Consider the following 25,331-nt stretch of genomic DNA (forward strand, 5'->3'; position numbering starts at 1 on the left):
GGAAGGTTTCCCTTTTCCAAGACCCCAGGCATACCCTGTAATCTACGTGCCCTGCCCCCACACCCATAGACCCAAGACCCCAGCCACTGCCTGAGACTCAGAGACCAGCCCCCAGCTCCCATCTGGCCCAGAGCTTCTGTCAGGACCAGAGAGAGACTTCCTGAATCTGTCAGCTCTGTCTGGACCAAGAGTGCTGATAAGGCCAAGAACAAATCCATAAGGAGATGGGCAGACATCAAGGCAGAAGTACATACAACAAAATAAAGAGCAATACAGCATCACCAGAACCTAGGCCTCCTCCAACAGCTAGACCTGAACATCACAAAATGGAAGAAGCAGAAGAAAGCAACCTTATGAATAACATCATGAAGATGCTAGAGGCTTATAAAGAAAAAAATCCAAAATGAATTGGAGGAACAAACAAAAAATGGGAAGAACGCTACAAAAAAAACTAGAGGAAAGGACAAATAAAGCAAAGAAAACAATAAATCCCTGAAAAAAAAATCATGAAAAAGCAAAAGAACACATGAGGGAAACAGTCCAAGATCTGAAAAGGGAAATAGAAACAATGAAGAAGACACAAACAGGGAATGCTGGAAATAGAAAATCTGAGTAAACGAACAGGAACTTCAGATGCAAGTATAACCAACAGAATGCAAGAGATGGAAGAGAGGATCTCTGGTGTTGAAGATACAGTAGAAGAAATAGATCCAACAGTCAAAGAAAACACTAAAGCCAACAAAGTCATGACCCAAAATGTCCAAGAAATTTGGGACACCATGAACAGACCAAACCTACAAATAATAGGGATAGAGGAAGGAGAAAAATACCAACTCAAAGGCACAGAAAATATATATTCAACAAGATCATAGAAGAAAACTTTCCCAACTTAAAGAAGGAAATGCCTATGAAGGTACAGGAAGCCTATAGAACACCAAACAGAGTAGACCCCCCAAAATAGTCGCCTCACCACATAATAATTAAACAACTAAATCTACAGAATAAAGAAAGAATATTAACAACAGCAAAGGAAAAAGGCCAAGTGACTTAAAAAGGCAAATCCATCAGAATAACACCCGATTTCTCAATGGAGACATTGAAAGCCAGAAAGACCTGGACAGATGTAATGCAGACACTAAGAGACCATGGATGCCAGCCTAGACTAGTATACCCAGCAAAACTTTCAGTCATCATAGACGGAGTGAACAACACATTTCAAGACAAAGCCAGATTTAAACAATACTTATCCACAAACCCAGCCATACAGAAAGTACTAGAAGGAAAATTCCAACCTAAGGAAGTCAGATACACCCTCGAAAACACAGGCAATAGATAACACCACAGCAGTAAACCCCAAAGAAGAGAAGTACTCACACACTACCACCAAAAAAATAACAGGAATAAACAATCACTGGTCATTAATATTCCTTAATATCAATGGACTTAATTCATCTATAAAAAGACACAGGCTAACAAGAATGGATATGGAAGCAGGACCCATCTTTCTGCTGCATACAAGAAACACACCTCAAATTCAAAGATAGACACTACCTAAGAATGAAAGGCTGGGAAAAGACTTTTCAATCAAATGTTTTTAAGAAGCAGGTGGGTGTAGCCATCCTAATATCCAGCAAAATAGACTTCAAACTAAAATCAATCAAAAGAGATCAAGAAGGGCTTTACATACTCATCACAAGAAAAATCCACCAAGTTGAAGCTTCAATTCTGAACATTTGTGCCGCAAATACAAGGGCACCCACATATGTAAAAGAAAATTAGTAAAGCTTAAATCACATATAAAACCCAACACATTAATAGTGGGAGACTTCAACACCCCACTTTCACCACTGGACAAATATTCCAAATCGAAACTTAACAGAGAAAAAAAGGACTTAACAGATGTTATGACTCAAATGGACTTAATCAATATCAATAGAACATTCCATCCTAACAAAAAAGAATATATCTTCTTCTCAGCACCCCATGGGACCTTCTCTAAAACTGACCACAAACTTGGCCACAAAGCAAATCTCAACAGATACAAAACAATTGGAATAACCTACTGTGTTCTATCAGACCACCATGGTTTAAAGTTAGCTTTCAACAACAACAAAAACTACAGAAAGCCTACAATCTCATGGAAACTGAATAATGCTCAACTGAATCACCAATGGGTTAAGGAAGAAATAAAGAAAGAAATTAAAGACTTCCTAGAGATCAATGAAAATGAATACACAACATACGCAAACTCATGGGACACTATGAAAGCACTGCTAAGAGGGAAATTCATAGCACTAAATGCCCACATAAAGAAGTTGGAGATATCTCACACTAGTGAATTAACAGCACATCTGAAAGCTCTAGAACAAGAAGAAGCAAAGTTTCCCAGGAAGAATAGATGCCAGGAAATTACCAAATTGGTAGCTGAAATCAATAAAATAGAAACAAAGAGAACAATACAAAAAATTAATGAAACAAAGAGTTGGTTCTTTGAGAAAATCAACAAGATAGATAAGCCCTTATGCAAACTAACCAAAAGACAGAGAGAGAGAGCATCCAAATTAACAAAATCACAAATGAAAAGGGAGACATAACAACAGACAGTGAGGAAATCCAGAGAATCATCAGGTCATACTTCAAAAACTTGTACTCCAAAAAATTGGAAAATCTAAAAGAAATGGATAATTTTCTGGATAGGTACCACATACCTAAGTTAAATCAAGACCAGGTAAACTATTTAAATAGTCCAATAACCCCTATGGAAATAGAATCAGTCATTAAAATCTCCCAACCAAAAAAAGCCCAGGACCAGATGTCTTCAATGCAGAATTGTACCAGATCTTCAAAGAAGAGTTAATACCAACACTCTTTAAATTGTTCCACATAATAGAAGCAGAAGGAACTTTACCAAACTCCTACAAGGCTACAATTACCCTGATTCCTAAACCAAACAAAGATGCAACAAAGAAAGAGAACTACAGACCAATCTCCCTCATGGACATTGATGCAAAAATACTCAATAAAATACTGGCAAACAGACTCCAAGAACACATCAAAACAATTATCCACCATGACCAAGTAGGCTTCATCCCAGGGATGCAAGAGTGGTTCAACATACGAAAGTCCATCAATCTAATACACCATATAAACAAACTCAAAGAAAAAAAAACACATGATCATCTCACCAGATGCAGAAAAGGCATTTGACAAAATCCAACACCCCTTCATGATAAAGGTCTTGGAGCGATCAGGAATACAGGGAACATACCTAAACATAATAAAGGCAATTTACAGCAAGCCAACAACCATCAAATTAAATGGAGAGAAACTCAAAGCGATTCCACTAAAATCAGGAACAAGGCAAGGCTGTCCACTCTCTCCATACTTATTCAATATAGTACTTGAAGTTCTAGTCAGAGCAATAAGACAATATAAGGAGATTAAGGGAATACAAATTGGAAAGTAAGAAGTCAAGCTTTCCCTATTTGCAGATGATATGATAGTATACATGAGTGACCCCAAAAATTCAACCAAGGATCTCATACAGCTTATAAACACCATCAGCAACATAGCAAGATACAAGATCAACTCAAAAAAATCAGTAGTCCTCCTTTATACAGTTGAAAAACAGGCTAAGAAGGAAATCAGAGATACATCACCCTTTACAATAGCCACAAATGATATAAAATACCTTGGGGTAACCTTAACTAAGCAAGTGAAAGACCTGTATGACAAGAACTTTAAGTCCCTGAAAAAAGAAATTGAAGAAGATGTCAGAAAATGAAAAGATCTCCCATGCTCATGGATGGGCAGGATTAACATAGTAAAAATGGCAATCTTACCAAAAGCAATCTCCAGATTCAATGCAATCCCCATCAAAATACCAACACAATTCTTCACAGACCTGGAAAGAATAATACTCCACTTCATATGGAAAAACAAAAAACCCAGGATAACCAAAAGAATCCTGCACAATAAAACAAACTATGGAGGCATCACGATCCCTGACCTCAAGGTCTACTATAGAGCTACAGTAATAAAAACAGCTTGGTACTGGCATAAAAACTGACATGTGGACTAATGGAATCAAATTGAAGACCCTGACATTAATCCACACACCTATGAACATATAATTTTTGACAAAGAAGCCAAAACTGTACAATAGTAAAAAGAAAGCATCTTCAACAAATGGTGCTGATATAACTGGATGTCAACCTGTAGAAGGCTGCAAATAGATCCATATCTATCACCGTGCACAAAACATAAGTCCGAGTCTGAACCCGATAGAAGAGAAAGTAGAAAGTAGTCTTGAATGCATTGACATAGGAGATCACTTCCTAAATATAACACCAGTAGCACAGAAACTGAGAGAAACAATCAACCAATGGGACCTCTTGAAACTGAGCAGCTTTTGTAGAGCAAAGGACATGGTCAACAAGACAAAATGACAGCCTACAGAATGGGAAAAGGTCTTCACCAACCCAATATCTGACAGAGGGCTGATATCCAGTATATATAAAGAACTGAAGAAATTAGATATCAAAATGCCCAACAGTCCAATTAAGAAATGGGCTATAGAACTAAACAGAGAATTCTCAACAGAGGAAGTTCAAATGGCTGAAAGACATTTAAGGAATTGCTCAACATTCCTAATCATCAGGGAAATGCAAATGAAAATGAATCTGAGATACCACCTTACACCTGTCAGAATGGCTAAAATCAAAAACACTGAAGACAGCTTATGCTGGAGAAGATGTGGAGCAAGGGGAACTCTCCTCCACTGCTGGTGGGAATGCAAACTTGTACAGCCACTTTGGAAATCAATATGGCGCTTTCTTAGAAAATTGGGAATCCATCTCCCCCAAGATCCAGCTATACCACTCTTGGGCATATACCCAAGTCATGCTCAATCATACTACAAGGGCACTTGCTCAGCTATGTTCATATCAGCATTGTTTGTAATAGCCAGAACCTAGAAACAACCTAGATGACCTTCAACTGAAGAATGGATAAAGAAAATGTGGTACATATACACAATGGAGTACTACTCAGCAGAGAAAAACAATGACATCATGAGGTTTGCAGACAAATGGATGGATCTAGAAAAAATCATCCTGAGTGAGGTAACCCAGACTCAGAAAGACAAACATGTACTCACTCATAGGAGGATACTAGATGTAAAACAAAGACGACTAGACTGCTACTCACAACTTCAGAGAGGCTACCTAGAAAACAAGACCCTAAGAAAGACACAGGGACCACCCAATGACAGAGAAATGGATGAGATTTACAAGAACAACCTGGACATGAGTGGGGGTAATGAAGGGCAAGTTTCAAGGGAAAGAGAGCTTAGGGGAGCGGGAGATCCCAGCTAGATCAAGAACAGAGAGGCAAAACAAGGAATAAGAGACCATGACAAATGAAGACCACATGAGAATAGGAAGAAGCAAAGTACTAGAGAGGTCCCCAGAAATCCACAAAGATACCTCCACAATAGACTACTGGCAATGGTGGAGAGAAAGCCTGAACTGACCTACTCTGGTGATAGGATGGCCAAACACCCTAACTGGCATGCTAGAAATCTCATCCAATGACTGAAGGAAGTGGATGCAAAGATCTACAGCCAGGCTCCAGGTGAAGCTCCAGGAGTCCAATTGGCAAGAAAGAGGAGGGATTATATGAGCAAGAATTGTTGAGACCAAGATTGGAGAAAGCACAGGGACAAATAGCCAAACTAATGGAAACACATGAACTATGAACAAATAGCTGAGGAGTCCCCAACTAGATCAGGCCCTCTGGATAAGTGAGACAGTTGATTAGCTTGAACTGTTTAGCAGGCACCCAGGCAGTGGGACCGGGACTTGTCCTTAGTGCATGAGCTGGCTGTTTGGAACCTGGGGTTTATGCAGGGACACTTTGCTCAGCCTGGGAGGAGGGGACTGGACCTGCCTGGATTGAATCTGCCAGGTTGAGGTGAATCCCCAGGGGATTCTTTGCCCTGGAGGAGATGGGAATGGGGGGTGGGATGGGGGAAAGAGGGGGAAATGACAGGGGAATCCATGGCTGATACGTAGAATTAAATTAAATTATTAAATACAAAAAAAGAACAACAAAAAAAAGAAAAGCAGCTGAGCAAGTTGTGGGAGCAAGCCAGGAACTTTTCCTATGGTTCCTGCCTGCACTTCCCTCAATGACACACCCTGATCAAGAAGTTTAAGCTGAATAAACCCCTAACTACCAAGTTGGTTTGGGTTGTGGCATTTCATCACAGTTACTGGAAAGCTAACTAGAACAACACATAAAGTAATGCTATGGTAGCCAGGCACATGCCTTTGACCCCAGCACTTGGGAGGCAGAGGCAGGCAGATTTCTGAGAGTTCAAGGCCAGTCTGGTCTACGGAGTGAGATCCAGGACAGGCACCAAAACTACACGAGAAACCCTATCTGGAAAAAAACCAAAAAAAAAAAAAAAAAAAAAGAAAAAGGAAAGAAAGAAAAGAAAAGAAATTCTATGGGGTCACGTGTAGTGGCACATGAACTCTCTGTGAGTTCCACACAGACTCGTCTACAAAGTGAGTTCCAAGACAACCAGGGCTACACAGAGAAACCCTGTCTTGAAAAACCAAAAGTGAAAAAAAGAAAAAAGAAATGCATATTGGCCAGGTATGGTGGTGCACACATTAAATCCCAGTACTCTGGGAATTCCAGGCTGTCCAGTCAGGAGTATATAGTGAGACTCTGTCTCACAACCAAAAAACAAAAACATGCTTAACACCAGTAGTCATTGTAAAAATGCACATGATTGGCTGACCTAAACTGTACGTTCTCTAAGGATAAGTCATATGTAACTTATAAACTATAAAAGAGAGCTATTAGGATACAAGTTAAAGCTTGATCATCTTATAAATGATCAAATTCTCTATACAAAACTATGTTTGGAAACAGGCTAAGTATGCTGAATATTAATAGAATAAATTTCTTACTTTACCCATGACATTTTAAAAATGTTTAAGCTTCCCACTTTGAACTATGCCATGCCTCTTACTGCCAGGGTTTAGTGAAATTATACTCTGAGATCATTTAGAATATATTTCCATTTACCAGGTCTAAATATAATTTGCCTTGCTATCCAATTTTCAATAAAAGATAGCTCACCAAACAGATTTCAAAAGACTTTTACTGTTTCCTCATTAAAAGAAATTCACTTTACATTGACTGTTCTCAATAATCAATCACCTATGTCTCCTGACTAATTAAATACATAAATGCTTTTGGATGTAATGTTTTTATAAGGGTATGAAAGTTTAGATATAGAGACTGTTTAGGAAAGTTAAAAATAACTTATGATATATGAATTGTCAGTTATTGGGATAGACAAATATAACATATAAACATCTAAATATGGTATAAATGATACCCACATCTCAGTAAATAACCTAGAGATACTGAAGATGTATACTTAATTTAGATCTATGGATAAAGTTTTTCTTGAGATCTGAGATATATAGGCTTTAGAAGTATACTTATATATGCATTAATACAGTACTCTACAGATGTCCTCCAGAAAAGACCTGCGGCTAATAAAGGCCATAGCTTCTCCATTGTACAATGTATAATAATTGTCCAAGGAATGATTGATCCTGACTTTACTGGGAAAATTAAGATTATTGTAAACCTCCTACAAAAACAATTCAGAATCTACAGGGCAGTGCCTAAGGGAGCTGCCAGTTTGGATTCAAGTTTTATGGTCTTCTGGGTTCAGGAAATTAAATATTCCAGACCAACTAAACCCTTAAAATACAGGGAAAGAAAATAATTGATTTGCTAGATATAAGCATAGACACTTCTTGCATTTCAGGAAATGGTTGGCCAAGTACTTAAGACAACTATTACTCCTTCATCTCTTATTGGTCTAGGTCAAGCTAACCAAAAGCTCAGAAATATTAAAATGGTCAGATAGATAATATTATGGCATATTCTGCCCAAAGGTCATCCCCTTCATACCTAACACTCTGTGGGGAAGAGACATGCTGCAATTAATTTGTGTATCATTAATCTCTGCTATGGACTAATATCAGCTCAAATGCTAGAGATGAGTGTTTAACTTTAAAGAACTTGGGTAAACAAACAAAAGGCATAATTGAGCCCATTATTCTAGAAATTATAAATGATAGACATGGCCTAGGGTATCAAAATTTACCCAAGGGGACACTGTTGACTGCTGACCCCACTACTTGGAAATCTGATGCTCCTATGTGGGTTAAGTATTGGACTTTGAATGCTCAGAGAATTGTAGCTGCTACTTGTCTGGTGGAAGAGAAGCTTAAAAATAGGGCATATAAAGCCTCCCACCAGCCCTTGAGTCACCCCAATATTTGTTGGTTAGAAAAAAATCAGGCTTACAGGCTTTTACAAGACCTTAAAAAATTAAATGAACTTTATTGGAACCAAGGGGAGCTTCACAATCTAGTTTGCCATCTCCCACTGCCACCCCTAGAATTCAAAATATAATTGTCATAGACTTACAAGATTGCTTCTTCACCATTCCTCCTCACCCTATGGATCATCAGCCTTTCACTTTTAGCTTGCCTTCTAACCTGACACAATGGAAGTCAAAAGCTGACATGCAGAGCAGGAAATATGTGTTCTGTTTATCCAGAACTCATTGATTGAGCTGAGTTCCTCATCATATATACAGATTAACTATCAGAACTAACTGTAGATTATAGTTTCCTCACAGTCCCCCAAACCAATCATAATATGTATGTATATATGTGTATATTTTAATACATTTATTGCACAGGTGATGTTATATTCATATCAAACTATAAAACTTATGAGTCTGTGAGACTGCAGCTGTTCCCTGAAACAGAGCCCACCAGCACCTGATCAGACTAAGAAGTGAGTATCCTAAGAAGTCTTTATCCTCATACTCGAACACCCCAGCTCCTAGGATTTGGGCCCAGGGTCACAACCCTGTACCCCCACACCACTGCCCATTGCAGACACAGTTACAGGCCAGTTGGCAGGCAGACTTCCTGCAGACAGGTCAGATTACCACCAACCCCCATCAGACCTTGTAACCCAAAAGTCCAACCTCCCCTAAATCCAACCCACCCTCCAAGACTGCAACTGTTCCCTCCAAAAGAGCCTGCCAGCACTTGATTGGATTAAGAGGTAAATCCTTGTCTACATGGGGCCCAGGGACACAAACATGTGTGCCCACACCACCACCCATTGCAGTCCCAGTCTCAAGCCAATAGGCAGGCCTCCTGCAGACAGGTCAGACTACCACCATGCCCCACCAGACCCTGTAACTCAAAACCCCCACCTCCTTAATTCTCACCCAACCTCCCAGACTGCAACTGTTCCCTGAGACAGAGCCTGCTAGCACCCGATTGGATAAGAGGTGAGTCTTTATCCTCATACCCAAACACATCAATTCCTAGGCTTTAGGCCCTGGGGCATATGCCTGCACCCTCACACCACCACCCATTGCAATCCCAGTTTCAGGCCAGTCAGCAAGCAGACCTATTACAGACAGGTCAGACTACCACCATTCCCCATCAGACCCTGTAACCCACAAGCTCCACTCTGTAGTGGTATAATTTCCTTAGTTACGGTAAGGGATAAGTTAGATATGAAACCTTAGACTCACAAATATAAGATAGATAGGATATCTTCTTTAATTTTTCCAAATATAAATAGACTAGATATTATAAATAAACTAGATATTATAACTGTAATTCTTGCTTGATAATTGTTTTGCTTGTTATATGTTAAAGTTAAAACCTTCCTTTTGAAAATAAAGGGGGGGGGGAAGTTCTGTGGATGATTGATTGATAAATAAAACTGCTTGGCCAGTAGCCAGGCAGGAAGTATAGGTGGGGCAAAGAAAGAAGAGAAGTCTGGGAAGTGGAAGGCTGGAGGGAGGAGATGCCAGCCTGTCATCCAAGGAGCAGCATGTAAAGGCAGCAGGTAAAGCCACGGAACATGTGATGACATATAGATGAACAGAAATAGGCTGACTTTAAGTGTAAGAGTTAGACAATGGTGGGCCTGAGCTAATGGCTGAGCAGTTTAATTAATATGAGCTTCTCAGTCATTATTTTATAAGTTGTTGTGGAGTCTGTGGTGTTGGGCAAGACTGGAGAAATCTCCAGCTACACCACCCCTCCCAACACACCCATGTGCTGAGATTGCAGCTACTTCCTGAGACAGAGCCCATGAGCGCAAGTTGGACTAAGAGCTACTCCCTGAGACAAAGAGTCCATCAGTACCAATTAGACCAAGAGCTCCCACTGGACCAAGAGTATCCATCAGACCAAGAGAGGCTCTCTCAGACACAGACACACCCCTTGAGACAAAGAGTCCATCAGCACTGTTTAGACCAACAGCTCCCACTTGACCAAGAGTATCGATCACACCAAGAGAGGTTCTCTCAGACACAGACACCACTTGCACCAAGTGGAGAAAGAGATAGGGATGTGCCAGTGCAAAAATACAGTCAACAACATAAAAACCATATAGCTCAGTCAGAACCTACATCAGCAAGACCTGGACATACCAACACAGAAGAAACAGAAGAAATCGACCTTAAAAATGACCTTAAGAACATGATAGAGATCTTTAAAGAGGAAATGAAAAAATTCCTTAAAGAATTAAAGGAAAAGTCAAACAAAAAATGGGAAGAAATCAGTAAATCCCTTAAAGAAAGCCAAGAGAAATCAATTAAACAAGTGAGGGAAACAGTTCAAGATTTGAAAACTGAAATCTAGACAATAAAGAAGACACAAACTGAGGGAATGTGGGAAGTGGAAAATATGAGTAAATGAACAGGAACTACAGATGCAAGCATAACCAACAGAATGCAAGAGATGGAAGAGCAGATCTCTGGTATTGAAGATACAATAGAGGAAACAGATTCATCAGTCAAAGAAAACACTAAAGCCAACAAAGTCATGACACAAAATATCCAAAAAATTTGGGACACCATGAAAAGACCAAACATAGGAATAATAGGGATAGAAGAAGGAAAAGAATACCAACTCAAGGGCCGAAAAATTATATTCAACAAAATCATAGAAGAAAACTTGCACAACCTAAAGAAGGAAATGCCTATAAAGAAACAAGAAGCTTCCCGAACACCAAATAGACTGGATCAAAAAAAAAGTCCCCTCACCACATAATAATCAAACCACTAAACATACAGAATAAAGAAAAAATATTAAGAGCTGCAAAAGAAAAAGGCCAAGTAACATATAAAGGCAGACCCATAAGAATAACACCTGACTTCTCAATGGAGACTCTAAAAGCCAGAAGGCCCTGTTATGCAGGCAATAAGAGACCATGGATGCCAACACAAACTATTATACCCAGCAAAACTCTCAATCAAAATAGATGGAGTAAACAAAATATTCCATGATAAAAACAGATTTAAACAATACCTTTCCACAAATCGAGCCCCACAGAAAGCACTAGAAGGAAAAATCCAACCTAAGGAAGTTAGATACACCCATGAAAACACAGGCAATAGATAGTCCCACACCAACAAATACCAAAGAAGGAAAACATACAACACTACCACCAAACAATAAGAGGAATTAACAATCCCTGGTCATTCATATCAATGGTCTCAATTCACCTATAAAAAGATACATGCTAACATAATAGATACAAAAACAAGATGCATCCTTATGTTGCATATAAGAAACACACCTCAATTTCAAAGATAGACACTACCTCAGAGTAAAAGGCAGGGAAAAAACTATCCAACCAAATGGATTTAAGAAGTAAGCTGGTGTAGCTATCCTAATTTCCAACAAAATAGACTTCAAATTATAATCAATCGAAAGAGATCAGGAAAGACATTACATATTTACACAGGGAAAATGTGAAAAGATGACATCTCAATTCTGAATATTTATGCCCCAAATACAAGGGCACCTACATTCATAAAAGAAACATTACTAAAGCTTAAATCACACATCAAACCCCATACACTAGTAGTGGGAGACTTCAGCACCTCACTCTCACCAATGGACAGTTCTGCCAGACAGAAACTTAGCAGAGAAATAAGGGAACTAAGAGACATTATGACTCAAATGGACTTAATAGGTATCTACAGAATATCCCACCCTAACATAAGAGAATAAACCTTCTTCTCAGAACCCCATGAAACCTTCTCTAAAATCAACTACATGCTTGGTCACAAAGCAAATCTCAACAGATACAAAAAATGAAACAACTTCCTGTATCTTATCAGACCACCATGACTTAAAGTTAGATTTCAACAACAACAAAATTTACAGAAAGCCTAAATCTCATGAAAACTGAATAATGCCCAATTGAATCACCAATGGGTCAAGGAAGAAATAAAGTAAGAAATTAAAGATTTCCTAGATTTCAATGAAAACAAATGTACAACCTAGCTAAATTTATGAGAGAGTATGAAAGCAGTGTTAAGAGGAAAATTCATGGCACTAAATGCCCCCATAAAGAAGTTGGAGAATTCTCACACTAGTGACTTAACAGCACTCCTGAAAGCTCTAGAACAAAAAGAAGCAAATTCACCAAGGAGAAATAGATGACAGGAAATAATCAAATTGAGGCCAGACATCAATAAAACAGAAACAAAGCAAACATTACAAAGAATCAATGAAACAAAGAGTTGGTTCTTGGAGAAAATCAACAAGATAGACAAACCCTTATCCAAATTAACCAAAAAGAAGAAAGAGAGCATCCAAATTAATAAAATCACAAATGAAAAGGGAGACATAACAACAGACAGTGAGGAAATCCAGAGAATCATCAGGTCATACTTCAAAAACTTGTACTCCATAAAATTGAAAAATCTGAAAGAAATGGATGATTTTCTGGATAGGTACCACATACCAAAGTTAAATCAAGACCAGATAAACAATTTAAATAGCCCAATAATCCTAAGGAAATAGAAACCGTCATTAATAGACTCCCAACCAAAAAAAGCCCAGTACCAGATGGTATCAGCAGAGAATTCTAGCAGAAGAGCTAATACCAATAATCTTTAAATTGTTCCACACAATAGAAACAGAAAGAACATTGCCAAACTCTTTTTATGAGGCTACAGTTACCCTGATATACAAACCACACAAAGATGCAACAAAGAAAGACATTACAGACCAATCTCCCTCATGAACATTGATGCAAAAATACTCAATAAAATACGGGCTAAACAAATCCAGGAAAACATCAAAAAATTATCCACCATGACAAAGTAGGCTTCATTCCAGGGTTGCAAGGATGGTTCAACATACTAAAATCTGTCAATGTAATCCACCACATAAACAAACTGAAAGAAAAAAAAGACATGATCATTTCATTAGATGCTGAAAAAAACCTTTGACAAAATCCAACACCCCTTCATGATAAAGGTTCTAGAGAGATCAGGAATACAAGGAACATACTTAAACATAATAAAGGCTATTTACAGCAAGCCAACAACCAACATCAAATTAAATGGAGAGAAACTCAAAGTAACTCCACTAAAATCAGGAACAAGACAAGACTGCCCACTCTCCCCATACTTATTCAACACAGTGCTTGAAATTCTAGCTAGAGCAATAAGACAAGAAAAGGAGATGAAGGGGATACAAATTGCAAAGGATAAGTCAAACTTTCACTATTTGCAGACGATATTATAGTATACATAAGTGACCCCAAAAATTCTATCAGGGAACTCCTACAACTCATAGACTCTTAAGTAAGGTGGCAGGATACAAGATTAACTCAAAAAAATCAGTAACTCTCCTATATACAAATGATAAATGGGCTGAGAAAGAAATCAGAGAAACATCACAGTTTACAATAGCCACAAATAATATAAAATACCTTGGGGTAACTCTAACTAAGCAAGTGAAAGACCTGTATGATAAGAACTCTAAGTCTCTGAAGAAAGAAATCGAAGAAGATATCAGGAAATGGAAAGGTCTCCCATGTTCATGGATAGGTAGAATTACCATAGTAAAAATGGCAGACTTACCAAAAGCAATCTCAAGATTCAATGCAATCCCTATCAAAATCCCAAACATTCTTCAGAGACTTGGAAAGAACAATACTTAGCTTTATATGGAAAAACAAAAAACCTAGAATAGCTAAAAGAATCCTGCACAATAAAGCAAACCCTGGAGACATCATGATCCCTGAACTCAAGCTCTACTATAGAGCTATAGTAATAAAAACAGCTTGGTACTGGCATAAAAACCGACACGTGAACAAATGGAATCGAATTGAAGACCTTGACATTAATCCACACACCTGTGAACATATGATTTTTGACAAAGAAGCCAAAACTGTCCAATGGAAAAAAGGAAGAATCTTCAACAAATGGTGCTGGCATAACTGGAGTTAACATGCAGAAGATTTCAAATAGATCCCTATCTGTCACTATGCACAAAACTCAAGTCCTAGTGGATCAAAGACCTCAACCTAATTCCAGTTACACTGAACTTGATAGAAGAAAAAGTAAGGAGTAGTCTTCAACACATTAGCACAGGAGACCACTTCCTAAATATAACACCAGTAACACAGACACTGAGAGCAACAATTAATAAGTGGGACCTCCTGAAACTGAGAAGCATTTGTAGGGCAAAGGAAATGGTCAATAAGACAAAATGACAGCCTACCGAATGGGAAAAGATCTTCACCAACCCCATATCTGACAGAGGTCTGATCTCCAAAATATAAAGAACTCAAAGGGCTAGACATCAAAGTACTGAACAATCCAATTAAAAAATGGGCTACAAACTTAACAGAGAATTCTCAACAGAAGAATCTCAAATAGCTGAAAGACTTTTAAGGAATTGCACAACATCCTTAGTCATCAGGGAAATACAAATCAAAACAACTTGAGATACCATCTTACACCTGTCAGAATGGCTAACATCAAAAACACTGAAGACAGTTTATGTTGGAAAGGCTGTGGAGCAAGGGGAACACTCCTCCACTGTTGGTGGGAAGGTAAACTTGTAGAGTCACTTCAGAAATCAGTACGGCGCTTTCTCAGAAAATTTGGAATCAATCTTCCTCAAGACCCCTTATACCACTCTTGGGCATATACCAAAGGAATGCTCAATCTTACTACAAGGACACTCTCTCAACATGTTCATATATCAGCGTTATTTCTAATAGCCAGAACCTGGAAACAACCTAGATGCCCCTCAACTGAAGAATGGATAAAGAAAATGTGGCACATATACACATTGGAGTACTATTCAGCAGTGAAAAACAATGATATTATGAAATTTACAGGCAAATGGATGGAACTAGAAAATATCATCTTGGGTGAGGTAACCCAGATTCAGAAGGACAAACATGATATGTATTCACTCATAAGTGGATACTAGATGTAGAGCAAGGGAAGGCCAGACTGCAGCCCACAGCTTCTGAGAGGCTAGCAGACAGGGAGGGACCCGGGAAGTTTACATAGATAGCCCAGAGAAGTGGAAGTGGATGGGATCTATATGAGCGGGCTGGGGTTAGGGGTAGGGTGGTGGAGAGCAAGGAATGGGTGGTGAGAACATAGGGAAATGGGAGGGTCAAGCTAGAGCAGGGACAGAGTGGGAGAGCAGAGAAAGAGATACCATGATAGATGAAGACATCATGGGAGTGGGAAGAGCCAGGGTGCCGGGGAAGCTCTCAGGAATCCACAGGAATGACCCCACCCTGAACTGAAGGCAGTGAACAAAGGGGTGCCTGGACTGATCTACTCTGGTGACTGGTCTAGTGAATACCCTAACTGTCATCATAGAGCTTCTATCCAGTGACTGATGGAGGCAGACTCAGGGGTCTGCCTGAGGCGGCCAGGTGCCAGGCTGACCTCTGGGAATATCCAGTCAATAGGAGAGAAGAGGGATTCCACAGGCGGGAACATCTAGATCATGATGGGAAGATGTGCAGAGATGACCGGCCAAACTGGTGAAGACTCATGAACTGTGGACTAGTGGCTGTGGAGACTCCAGGGGACTGGACAAGGTCTTCTGCATACGGGAGAGAGTTGTTTAGCTGGAACTGCTTGAGGGACACTGGGACGGGGGATCGAGATCCATCCCTGGCAGGCTTTTTGGAGCCCAGTGCCTGCAGTGTGGCACCTTGCGCAGGCTTGGTAAGGCAGGGAGGGCTTGGACCTCAGCGTGCCGGGCTCTGCTGACTCCCTATGTGAGAACTTGATTTGAGCATGTGGGGATGGGTGGTGGCTTGGGAGGGAGGGCAGGGGTAAGAGGAGGGAGGCTGTGGGATCTGTTGGTGGTATGTAGGGTGAGTAGAAATTTTTTTTTTTTTTTAGGTTTTTCGAGACAGGGTTTCTCTGTGTAGCTTTGCGCCTTTCCTGGAACTCACTTTGTAGCCCAGGCTGGCCTCGAACTCACAGAGATCCGCCTGCCTCTGCCTCCCAAGTGCTGGGATTAAAGGCGTGTGCCACCACCGCTCGGCTGAGTAGAAAATTTTTTAATGAAAAAAAACTTATGAGTCTATAGAGTGGCAGATAGGTCTATACTGCACTTTCTCATGTATGTCTAACAATTATAAATTCTCTCTCTACGGAAGCTCACCCATGAGGCCTACATCCTTATGATTTATGGGTATGAAATAAAGAAATAATACACCATTTATTCCACTGCTTTTCTATTTTAGGAAGGCCTAGAGCTCTTTATTGGACGAACATCTTACATATACTTCAAGAGATCTTAACAATTGGTGCTTAATGTTTCATATCTCCCACTACAGGCATGCCTTATTATCCACAGGCCAAGCCACAAAGTTACACCTAAGCAGCCAGAACCTTCTCACTTGTATTTGTAAAGGTCCTGATGTTTTCATAATGTCAAAGGAGGATATGCTTACATGTTTTCACAGGATACTGACCCATATTTATGAATCCTGGGTTGCCTGGTCACACCATATACTAGGCCATTACAGGACACAGGTGCACTAAAGCTGCCAGTCTGAATACAGGCTGCTATTTACCTCTAGATATTTAATATTGAGCTGTGACTTTATAAACAAATTGATACAATTCCAGATCTTTTTGATGAACTCTGTTCATCAATGATATCAAAACTTATAGAAATATGATTAGAAATAATCCTGTCCTAAATGAATTTTTATTAATTTTGACCAAAGATAATCAGGACTTGAGATATATTATAAATGAAACAGTTCAGATTTCATTTTCTGACTAGCCGGCTGTTTTGCTGAGACTCCAAAGATTCATAATTTTGCACTGACAAAATTCACCACTGTTATATTGCTAGTATGTCTAAAGATTTTCTCTTTTAAGAAGGTTCTTAAAAGCTTCAGGAAATCTAAATTCACCAATGCTCACAAGGCAAGAAGGACCAGGAGGAATGCAACCTGACTACAGTGCATGTCTTCCACTTACAAATTTTCTTTTTCTTCTCTAGGAGGGTGGATCTTTCCCTCTCTCCCTGGCCTGACATCCCCTTCTCTCATCTGCTAAGGCCGTGCATTTATTATTCCATAGGTACACTTAAGAGAAAAAGTTTCCTCCTTAAAACTCCTCAAATGCATGTTCTAATACACATATTTGTTTCCAGCAGAAATTCTGATGATTTAAAGAGTTGCACATTGTCATCCCCTGGACCACAGACAAGCTGTCTAGCTGCAGGTCTGCACCACATCCTCCATCCTCCATCCCACATGGATGTGCTGTCCAGCTCAGCCCTGCATCATGCCCTCTAGCACAGGAGACAGAAAATCCTGCTACCCATGTCTTACCCTGCAGAGCCTGAAACAGCCTGCTCTTCCTGGGTTTCCACTGCATTCCAGCCTTCAAGACCCTCAGCTTCAGACCCATATCAGCAGGAAGAAACCATGAATGATTTCTATAGCCCCGTTGTGACTTACCCCTCTTTCAGTGCTGAAATCCCCAGCCCAGGGGCTGGACTGCCCTTAAAAAACGCTCCTTTATTAATACTATAAATTCTGCCCATGATCCTGAAATATATATCCTATCAGATTTTCTCCTCAAGTACTTCTGACACTGTTCTGTATATAAGTCTGCTATGTATACCCTGACACAGATTATTACAGTCCTCCCATAGCTAAATGGGTTAATATTGCCTTGATTACAAATTTTAATTATTAGGTCAGTTTTAACTGTAGCCTTGGTCCCACAGGTGCTCATGACTAACTCAAGTAACTCTTTATCTAACAATGCCTCTTTTAAATACAGTTTAACCAAATTAATACTACTAATCAGAGATTGATAGAGGTATTTTCTAAACTACTCATTTCTTTTTGATTAGTCACAGTTATAGTATTTAGACATATTCGACCATATTATGCTATACTAGCTAATAATCCATTTTTTAATGTTACTCCTCTGCTCCCTTCTTGGAACATAGATATTCTGATTATATACAACTACACCTATTAGATGGATAAACTAGTTCTTAGCTTGCCATCTACATAGATTATTGATTATAAATATTAATTAACCATTACTTTTCATTTTTCAAGTCACCTCCAAGTTTAATTTTTTTATGTTTTTCTCTACCCTAGAGAGAATTAAACTTTCTTCTCTTTTTAATAATTGAAATAACTGGAACTGCTGCAAGCCATAGGAAAACGTAATGGAATTCAGCTACTATCCCAAGACCTGAAACTTGGAAAGGTCAAGGACATTTCTGAAAGTCAAGCCATGGTTTAAGAAGTCTTGGTGAGATTTTAGCTTTTGTATATATATATATATATATATTAGCTGGTTCCTACAATGACTTTCTTGTATACTCTGTGTGCATCCAAGAACTCCTAACAGTGTATTTATCTAAAATACCTATCAAGCATCAAAAGTCAAACAATCTCCTGAACTAAGGTAACACCCTTATGGAAACAATACCTGTCTCCAGGTCAGGGGATACTTCTTGTGCAATTTAAGCTGAGACCCTCCTTTCTTTTATAATTATTTTTATTACTATTTTTTCTATCATCAGCTTGATACAGTACAAATTCTTATCCTAATAGTGAAATGTTTCACTGATGCTTGCCCAGTGAATGTGTAAAACCAAAACTTATTATAAGCCACAGTCATCCTAGGGTCCCCCCTGCTATGTAGCCTCCCTGGATCTGTGGGTTGCAGTCTGATTGTTCTTTGCTTTATATCTAGTAGCCACATATAAGTGAGTACACACCATGTTTGTCCTTCTGGGTCTTGGTTACCTCACTCAGGATGATATTTTCTAGTTCCATCCATTTGGCTGCAAATTCATGCTGTCATTGTTTTTCTCTGCTGAGTAGTACTCCATTGTGTATATTTACCAAGTATTCTTAATCCATTCTTCAGTTGAAGGGCATCTATGTTGTTTCCAGGTTCCGGCTATTATGAGTAGTGCTGCTATGAACATATTGAACATGCATCTTTTTGTTATGATTGAGCATTGCTTGGGTATATGCCCAAGAGTGGAATAGGGGGTCTTGCGGTAGATAAATAGCCAATTTTCTGAGACACCACCATATTGATTTCCACACTGGTTTGACAAGTTTGCATTCCCACCAGCAGTGGAGGAGTGTTCCCTTTGCTCCGCATCCTCTCCAACATAGACTGTCATTAGTGCTTTTGATCATAGTCATTCTGACAGGTGTAAGGTGGTATCTCAGAGTCGTTTTGATTTGCATTTCTCTGATGACTAAGGATGTTGAGCATTTCCTTAAATGTCTTTCAGTCATTTGAGATTCTTCTTTTTTTTTTTTTTGAGTATTTATTCTCTGTTTAGCTCTTTAGCTCATTTTTTTTTTTTTTAGGTTTTTCAAGACAGGGTTTCTCAGTGTAGCTTTGCGCCTTTCCTGGAACTCACTCTGTATAGTCCAGGCTGGCCTCGAACTCACAGAGATCTGCCTCCCAGGTGCTGGAATTAAAGGCGTGCGCCACCACCGCCAGCTAGCCCATTTCTTAATAAGCCCATTTCTTAACTGGATTGTTCAGTATTTTGATGTCTAGTTTCTTGAGTTCCTTATATACTTTGGTGATCAGTCCTCTGTCCGATGTGGGGTTGATGAAGGTCTTTTCCCATTCTGTATGCTATCTTTTTGTCTTATTGACCATGTCTTTTGGCCTACAAAAGCTTCTCAGTTTCAGGAGGTCCCATTAATTAATTGTTGCTCTCAGTGTCTGTGCTACTGGTGTTGTATTTAGGAATTGGTCTCCTCTGCCAATGCAACTCCCTCCTTTCTTATACAACCTTACAAACATTATAGACACCCAACTTCTTTCTTAACCACTTCTAGCAATGTAGACTGAGCACATAAATCCCATTTTCTTGATAGACTAACCAATCATTAGCTCTCAGTTGACCTCCTCTTGTACCAGTCCATTTTGGGTTGGAAAACAAAGCCTGACAGGCACTGTTTGAGAAAAATTTTAACCAACCTTTATGACCCTGTAGGAATTCAAGCCTGATGACCTTGCTCTGCCAGAGGATTGCTATAGCTTGGGTTTGTGACTGAATACCTCAGGGACTTGGGGAAACTGAGAGATATAACGAGACTTAGAGGAAGATTTTGAGGAGATAACTTAAGGAAAAGATAAAAGATGAGGAAAAGCCAGATAAGGAAGTAATAGATGGATAAGGACAAGATGAGAAGGCTCTGACGAGGTCAAATTAAGATGAGAGAATTAAGATAGAACTTAGAGGGGACAGTAGATAAATATAGAGAGAAATCAGGTAAGAAAGAAGCTAGGCAAGAGAACAGAACTGTAGCTCTGTAGACAGGATTTTATCCCAGAGGAATAAAGTTGACAGACAAAGAAAGAGCTTGGTTTCCTTCAGATTCATTTTCTAAAATAATTGTCGCTGTTCATAGCTTCTCTTCTGGGCCTCTGGGAAGAATACTATTAAGGTGGTTCCTTCATAATATTTGAGAATAACTTTTTCTATTTTATAGGACCACAGTGGCTTATAGGTAGATTTCAACAGCAACAAAAATTACAGAAAGACTGCAGTCTCATGGAAACTGAATAATGCTCAACCGAATCACCAATGGGTCAAGGAGGAAATAAAGAAAGAATTAAAGACTTCCTAGAATTCAATGAAAATGAATGTACAACATACCTAAACTTATGGGACACTATGAAAGCAGTGCTAAGAGGAAAATTCATAGCACTGAATGCCCACATATAGAAGTTGGAGAAATCTCACACTAGGGATTTAACACCACACCTGGAAGCTCTGGAACAAAAAGTAGCAAACTCACACAGGAGGAATAGATGCCAGCAAATAATCACATTGAGGGCTGAAATCAATAAAATAGAAACAAAGAGACCAATACCAAGAATCAATAAAACAAAGAGTTGGTTCTTTGAGAAAATCAACAAGATAGACAAGCCCTTGTCCAAACAAACCAAAAGTTAAAGAGAGAGCATCCTAATAAACAAAATCAGAAATGAAAAGGGATACATAACAACAAACAATGAGGAAATCCAGAGAATCATTAGGTCATACTTCAAAAACCTGTACTCCACAAAATTGGAAAATCTAAAAGAAATGAACAATTTTCTGTATAGGTACCATATACTAAAATTAAATCAAGACCATATAAACAATTTAAATAGACCTATACCCTTAAGGAAATAGAAACAGTCATTAAAATCTCCCAACCAAAGAGCCCAGGCCCAGATGGTTTCAGCACAGAATTCTACCAGTTTTTCAAAGAAGTGCTAATACCAATACTCTTCAAATTGTTCCACACAGTAGAAACAGAAAGAACATTGCCAAACTCTTTTTATGAGGCTACAGTTACCCTCATAAACAAACCACATAAAGATGCAACAAAGAAAGAGAATCCTAGCCAAATCTCCATCGTGAACATTGATGCAAAAATACTCAATAAAACACCGTGTTTCTAGGTTAGTTCTCGCTCTTTCTTCCAATCCTCGAATTCCATCAGTTTCATCCAGGCAATCACGTGAAGCTGTGGGAATGTGAGACAGGGCGATTGTGATTTTGTGTGTTCAATATCCAGTGTTCCCATAGCTACATCTTTTCTCAGGGTCTCAGTTGTGGTAGCCATGAATAAGAGATCTCTTGCAGCTGTGATCTAAGTGACAGAAGGCCCAGGCTATTGAGTCTCAATAGACCAGCTCCTCTGCAGAGACCATGGTTTCTGCAGTGGGGTAGGAAAGCAAGAAAGATCCTGTAAGACCCCATTTCTCTCTGCTTGGTTACTGTGGAGAACTCAGTCCCAAACTTCTAGAAAATCTGTTGGAACTGTTCTGCAATCTAAGACATGCCTTGTTCTCTGCCTCCACAGAGATCATATCTGCATGTGCCCTGAGAGCTATCTCAGGCCCACCTTCACAAGTATATCCCTCCACTAATACCTCTCTTGTCTCAGCCCATCATGGTCACATCCTTGAGGATGAAAACTAGTAAATTACCAGGATTAGAAATTTTGCATCAGACCCTGCCCCCCCTCCTTTTTTCTCCCCCATTTTTATTTGGTAGCCATGTTGCAGTGGCTTCTTCACCCTTTGGATAACTGTGTCTCCCAACACCCCTTATGTATCAATGTTGTGCTCACATTTTTACTTCTTGTTGTAAACATTTGGGGCTCAAACCTCACCAGTCTGCTCAAGAGTGATTATTAATGCTAATGTTGACCAAGGTGGTATGGTATTTATGATGTGGATGGCCCTGTATTTGTATCTGGTTTCATCTATATGATGAGTCTGTCTCATAAGAATTATTTCCATTCAGAGGATGAAAAACTGAAGCTTAAAGTGGTTTTCAAAATTACTTAAATCTGTATGGTTAATCAGAGATAGACCAGGCTACCTGACTTCAAGGCTAACACTAGCTGTAGGAATAATTGCAGCAACATTTTTTCTTTCTCTGTGTGTGGTATTTTGCCAAAAAGGTTACTTGATTATTATATTAAGTCTTTCAAAACTACTATGAGGCAGGTGAAGGATGTGATATAACCTAGCACCCTAGCATCAGAGTCTGGGGCAGGAGGATTGTGAATTTGAGGCAAGTCTGGGTTATATAATGAGACCCTTGTCCCCAGAAAGTTCCCCCAAGCTAGAGAAAGGAGAAAACTGCAGATGAGGATGAAGATAAACAAAACAGAGACTAGAGCAAATGCAAAGAAAGCTGATGCACCAAAAGTTGGTCTTCAAAAATGATTAACAACATTAGCAACCTTTTCCATGATTAACTTTGAAAAAAGGAGATGGATATTAATACAATTTGAGACCTCACCATCCATTCTCAAGAATATGAAGAATTTCAAGAGCACTCAGTAGTTATATGCCAACTGTTGAGTGGCCTAGATGCAATGGACAAATTCCTACAAACCTGGATTCTTAGAAATGGAATCCTGAAAGAAACAAAATTAAATAGCTGTATAACCAAAAAGATTGAATCAACAAAAAATTGACAAAATTTCACAGACTATGATAATAAAAACGCTGAAACATGATGGAAGTCCAGCTTAGTGTAACAAAGGCCACACATGGAAACCCACAGCCAACATCATATGCAGTGGGGAGACTGACAGCTTTCTCTCTAAGATCAGGAAGAACACATGTTGCTGCTGTGACCACTTCTGTTCAAGAGACCTTTAGGAGTGCTACACAGAGCCATTAGGCTAAACAATGAAATGAAGGTGCCCAATTATGAGGTGCTAAAGATATCTGTAGATGAGAGGAACTTGTTCATAGAAAATCCTGACATTCTACAGAAAGATGTTAGAACTACATGAGCAAAATTAGTAAATTTGTTGGCTAATGAAATGAACATTCCCAAGTGTGCTGTATTTCTGTATACTACTATTGACTATGAACAATTTGATTTTCGTTTTTCCTGACAGTAGTGGAGCTTGAACCTAGGGCCTCGTGCATGCCCGGCAAGTGTTCAGCCCCTGAGCAATAGTCCCAGCCTTAACAGTGAACAATTGGAAAGGAAATGAAGAAAGTATTTATTTGTGAAAGCACCAAAAAGAATAAAATACTTAGAATTACCTCCACCAAGGAGATAAAAGACTTGCACTCAGAAAACTACCAAATAAGAGATGATGAAAGAAGACAAGAAATGACAGCCATTGGAGTTGATGGGTTGGAAGACTTAATCTCATTATTACTGTTGTTCTGCAGTACTGGGATTGAAGCCAGGGCTTTGTGCATGGTAAGCAATGCACTACCACTGAGCTATACTCTAAGCTCTGCCTTCTAATTTTTATTTAGAAACAGGATATCACTAAATTAATCAGGCTGGCCTTGAACGGGTTGTGGTAGGCACTCTTAGAACTTTGGTATTCCCGCCCCAGCTTCTTTCAGGCATAAGCCAGCTTGCCTAAAATACTTTTTTTTAAATAGATGACAATATCACTGAATGTACTCTATCAGTTCTATGCGCATGAGATCAAAACCCCAGTGGCATTTTGCACAGAAATAGAAAAGTCCATTCTAGCTCTTCTGGAACTAACAATATAGATCAGGCTTCCCTCAAACTCCCAGAGATCCACCTGTCTCTTCTCCCAAGAGCTGGCGTTAGAGGCAAACACTACCATACCTGGCCTTAAAAGTATCTTGAAAAAAACAAGAATAAAATTGCAGGACATCCTACATGGTTTCACAATTTTAGTACAACGCTCAACAATCAAAAGTCTACTACTGACATAAAGGCAGACATACAGACCAGGAATATAGAATTGGAAAGCCCAGAACTGCTCATGCACACTGGCCATGATTAATTAAAGATTAGTTGAAATGATCAATATGTGTATATATTGGGCACAGTTTTGCATATATATTATAGTGTGTGTCTTATCTGAGCAGTTGGCATAAGCAGCATTTCATCTGTCACTTTTTATGTTTGTTAAAAACATGCATTTCTGCTGGCTCTTTTGAATTAATTGGTGTGAAACAGAGTTGCCCTATTGAGTTACAGAAATTGGAAGGCAACTTGCTGTCCATCTGACCCTCTGTGACCAGATGAATTCTGATCAGGCTGCTGAGATTGTTCAATGTTGGATTAATAATCAGTTAAACAAGGGATGTTGGGAAGATGTAATATCCAGGTAAAAGAATGAAGTTAAGCCTTCACCTAACAACATATACAAATCAACTCTACATGGATTAAAGACCTAAAATGGTTCAGAGATGAAAGTCATCAGACTTTTAGGAGTCAGAAGGAAAGCACCTTGAAACTGGATTTCAAATGTTGTCTTTGTTATGATGACAGATGCATCATATGGGCCTTTTGGCTGCTTATATGTCTCTATGCCACATGCATGTTTGGTACCTGAGGAGGACAGAAGAGGGTGTTGAATTCCATGGA

General features: G+C 39.2%; 1 protein-coding gene across 1 annotated transcript in view; it reads right to left on the reverse strand.

Annotated features, from left to right (window-relative positions):
- The window catches only part of LOC128124070 (carcinoembryonic antigen-related cell adhesion molecule 5-like), a 73,628-nt gene that overhangs the window by 40,394 nt on the left and 7,903 nt on the right, over positions 1–25,331 (reverse strand).

This window comes from Peromyscus californicus, unplaced genomic scaffold (genome assembly GCF_007827085.1).
Source record: "Peromyscus californicus insignis strain IS unplaced genomic scaffold, ASM782708v3 Scaffold_4__1_contigs__length_199733344, whole genome shotgun sequence".
NCBI classification, from domain to species: Eukaryota; Metazoa; Chordata; class Mammalia; order Rodentia; family Cricetidae; genus Peromyscus; species Peromyscus californicus.